Here is a 4681-nt window from a genome sequence, read left to right as displayed (position 1 = left end):
CTGAGATTACAGGGGCCTGCAACCACACCTGGCTACTTTTTTGTATTTTTAGTAGAGACGGGGTTTCACCATATTGGCCAGGCTGGTCTCGAACTCCTGACCTCAGGTGATCCACCCATCTCGGCCTCCCAAAGTGCTGGTATTACAGGCATGAGCCACCGTGCCTGGCCAATTGTCTCATTTAAAAAAAAATTTCAGCCCCTTCTGCGCCGTCACGCCGAGCCAGTGCCTGGGCCTGGAACTGGGCCGCAGCATCCCAGCTTCGCCCACCACCTCCCTATCATGGACCCCCGCAAAGTGAACAAGCTTCGGGCCTTTGTGAAAATGTGTAAGCAGGATCCGAGCGTTCTGCACACCGAGGAAATGCGCTTCTGAGGCAGTGGGTGGAGAGCATGGGAGGTAAAGTTCCACCTGCTACTCAGAAGAAAATACCAAGGAAGAAAAATCTGATAGTAAGAAGGTGGAGGAAGACTTAAAGGCAGACAAACTATGAAGTGAGGAAAGTGATCTAGAAATTGATAAAGAAGGTGCGATTGAACCAGACACTGATGCTCCTCAAGAAATGGGAGATGAAAATGCGGAGATAACAGAGGAGATGATGGATCAGGCAAATGATAAAAAAGTGGCTGCTATTGAAGTCCTAAATGATGGTGAACTTCAGAAAGCCATTGACTTATTCACAGATGCCATCAAGCTGAATCCTCGCTTGGCCATTTTGTATGCCAAGAGGGCCAGTGTCTTCGTCAAATTACAGAAGCCAAATGCTGCCGTCCAAGACTGTGACAGAGCCATTGAAATAAATCCTGATTCAGCTCAGCCTTACAAGTGGCGGGGGAAAGCACACAGACTTCTAGGCCACTGGGAAGAAGCAGCCCATGATCTTGCCCTTGCCTATAAATTGGATTATGATGAAGATGCTAGTGCAATGCTGAAAGAAGTTGAACCTAGGGCACAGAAAATTGCAGAACATGGGAGAAAGTATGAGCGAAAGAAAACGTGAAGAGCGAGAGATCAAAGAAAGAATAGAACGAGTTAAGAAGGCTCGAGAAGAGCATGAGAGAGCCCAGAGGGAGGAAGAAGCCAGATGACAGTCAGGAGCTCAGTATGGCTCTTTTCCAGGTGGCTTTCCTGGGGGAGTGCCTGGTAATTTTCCCAGAAGAATGTCTGGAATGGGAGGGGGCATGGCTGGAATCGCTGGAATCCCTGGACTCAATGAAATTCTTAGTGATCAAGAGGTTCTTGCAGCCATGCAGGATCCAGAAGTTATGGTGGCCTTCCAGGAAGTGGCTCAGAACCCAGCAAATATGTCAAAATGCCAGAGCAACCCAAAGGTTATGAATCTCATCAGTAAATTGTCAGCCAAATTTGGAGGTCAAGCGTAATGCCCTTCTGTTAAATAAAGCCCTTGCTGAAGAAAAAGCAACCTAGATCACCTTATGGATGTCGCAATAATACAAACCAGTTTACCTCTGACCTTCTCATCAAGAGAGCTGGGGTGCTTTGAAGATAATCCCTACCCCTCTCCCCCAAATGCAGCTGAAGCATTTTACAGTGGTTTTCCATTAAGGTATTCATTCAGATAATGTTTTCCTACTAGAAATTACAAACTTTAAACACTTTTTAGATCTTCAAAATATTTAAAACAAATTTAAAGGGTCTGTTCATTCTTATATTTTTCTTTACTAATCATTTTGGATTTTTTTCTTTGAATTATTGGGCAGGGAATATACTTATATACGGAAGATTACTGCTCTAATTTGAGTGAAATAAAAGTTATTAGTGCAAGGCAAACATAACTTATTTGAGGATAAAGTTTGTGTTGGATATGTGGTTCCTGATGCATTTTGACTTGTCTTTTTAAATGCTTTATCTTTTTCTTTAAAGATTTATTTCAATAAAACTAATTGGGACCACCCGTATTTCAGCAGGACCTGGGTAGGGATTGGAAGTACTTGTCAGGGCAGCAGCAATCTTGCTGTGTTTGATATAACATGCATCCTTGGGCAGGTTGCCCTTAAATCTTACACTGTGGTGAAGGGATGATTTTTTTTGTAATGCTGCAGTAGAGTTGGAGTACTAAGTTCTCTTGTTGTCCAGTATATCTAATAAGTGTTTCATATTATTTCCACGTAAGGGAAATAAGGGAGTACTTTTCTTTTTATATTTCTATGCTTAAAATTCTCTTTCCTAGTCAAAAATTGCCCAACTCTGTGTTTGCTTTCTGCTTGTTACATTTTTCTCTCTTACTTTTCTTGGGCTAAAGACAGGCTTTTTCCACCAGCATCATCACTGCTATCATCATTAACAGCATAATTATACAAGCATATTTAATGCTGAGTTTAGTTTAATATGTAAAACATATGGTAATTGTAGGGTAATACCCACAACAACTGCAGTTTCTTGCTTGGCCAAGAGAATGCTTATTTAAGTGTTAGACTTCCATTCTGGCAAAATCTTGCCATAGCAGAAGACAGAAGACATTGGAAAGAGGGATTCCCTTTGGTGTTTGCTCTTCTACTTAGAAAATACCTATTGCAGTTAGTTTATCTTGTAGTATTCATCTTTGTATTCTAAAGATAAGGTTTGAATTAAATTGATATACACAGAGGGGAACCAATTTTTTTTATCCAATGTGAATTATAAATGAGATAATCCACAGTTATTCATTGTGGAGTTGTTGAGACTATGAAAGACTCATTGTCTTTGTATTCAGCTCTTAAATAGTGTAACCATATCCCCACCTCTGCTTGCTTTCTTTCTCTCCCCTCCAATGATAAAGAAAATGATAAATTTTCAAAAAAAAAAATTTCAGAATCATATAGAGATGGATCATAATTTATTTAATCATTTTCCTACTAATATTTAAATTAGAGAAAACTATCTTAAGTACTTTCTTTCATGAAAACAGATCAGCCCAAGTGTGATTACTATGTTTTAGAACTTTTTAAAGGAAGATATATTAGAACCAAGATCAGATAATATCATCGATCAATCAATCAATCAGTATTTGCAGAAGACTCTTTCAGAGTCATGTCAGAAAAGACATAGTGGATTCAAACTAGGTAATTGAGAAGAGTTTCATTAAGTTAAGCTAATGAAGCTTACCAAAAGCACTGTTTAAAAAGAATAGGCAGCGTTTAGGGAAACTCACAAGGGATAGTGTCAGTTCCCACAGGCTAACAACAGCAGGAGCTGTCACTACCTCTAGGCCAGACTGGCAAGTAGAGAGAGTGTTGACTGCAACCTGAAGCAGGTGGCTGTGCAGAGAAGCAGCCAATTCACCATGACCAGGCGAAGAGGGATTCACGATAAATGTGCACCTTGACCTCACTCTCCTCCGGGCTGTTGTCTCTCATTTGTGTCTCCCGTTGTCCAAACCATTTAGCAGCCAGTGGGCAAGGTGATGCCGTTCACAGAGCTCAGCCTCCCAGGGCAAAAGCAGGAAGGAGAAGAATGGAGAGAGGATCTCGAGGTGCAACCAGAAAATCTCTAGTACAAGGACCAATTAGGAGTTATCAAAATGTTTCTATCCAAACATTATACTGAAGGATGGGGAGTGTCCATTGAGAATTTCAGAATGAGTATCTATCAGGCAAGAAATTAACTATTTTTGAGAGTCAAAAATAGGACTTCTAGTGATAGATATCCCAATTTTCCTGCTATAATGTATACATTGTATACATGTACCAAGATAACACATGTACTCCATAAATATGTACAACTATTAAGCATCAATTAAAAAAAACAGGATTCTTCTACAACAGATCTGTTGTAGAGGAACTAAGTTTGGAACTGTTATATTGAAGATGGATTCCTGTTGTGCCAGGGCTCCCAAGTGGGAAAATTGCTTCCAGTTCAGCCAGCATTTAACTGCTTTTTCAGCTGACATGAATATGCAAAGGAAAAAAAAGGCCACGGACAGATCCTGGCATGGCTTGGTGATTAGTCATTAATGGACAATCACAGTTTGGACAGACTGAATTTTCAAGTGCTCCAGGTATTAAAACAGGTATTAAAAAACAGGACATTCTACAACATATCTGACCAGTCCTCCAAAAAAAAGCAAAACCTCTACATCTCTATCTTTTTTTTTTTTGAGATGGAGTCTCGCTCTGTCACTCAGGCTGGAGTGCAGTGAAGCAATCTCGGCTCCCTGCAACCTCCGCCTCCTGGGTTCAAGTGATTCTCCTGCCTCAGCCTCCTGAGTAGCTGGGATTACAGGCGCACACCATCTTGCCCGGCTAATTTTTTGTATTTTCAGTAGAGACTGGGTTTCACCATACTGGCCAGGCTGGTCTCAAACTCCTGAACTCGGGTGATCCACCTACCTCAACCTCCCAAACTGCTGGGATTACAGGCGTGAGCCACCACGCCTAGCCTATATCTTTATCTTTATTCTTGACTTTTCTCCTGAGTTCCAGACTCAGATTTTAATTGACTGTTGGGCACCATTTCTATGTTAAATTTAGTATGTCCCCACTCATGCCTCTCTAAACCTGTCCCTGACTCCAGCACCCCTCAAACTATGCTCTCCTTCCCCTGCCCCTAAATTTCTTTATTTCTCTCACCTTATGCTATCAGCCATTATTTGAAATTTTTTCTTCAACCAGGTTGTTAGATCCTTCTATACCTTCCACAATGTCCTGTGCAGAGCCTGTCCACTTCTATCTAGCAGATCCAT

At 41.1% G+C, this 4681-nt stretch overlaps 1 pseudogene; it reads left to right on the top strand.

Moving 5' to 3' along the window:
- The first annotated feature begins 212 nt into the window (after window positions 1-212).
- Window positions 213-1534, top strand: LOC116814373 (hsc70-interacting protein-like; annotated as a pseudogene).
- Window positions 1535-4681: the final 3147 nt, after the last annotated feature.

This window comes from Hylobates moloch, unplaced genomic scaffold, assembly GCF_009828535.3.
Source record: "Hylobates moloch isolate HMO894 unplaced genomic scaffold, HMol_V3 SCAFFOLD_1, whole genome shotgun sequence".
Taxonomy (NCBI): Eukaryota; Metazoa; Chordata; class Mammalia; order Primates; family Hylobatidae; genus Hylobates; species Hylobates moloch.
The sequence above is the reverse complement of the archived record's forward strand: the minus strand, read 5'-3'. Positions and strand labels throughout refer to the sequence as shown.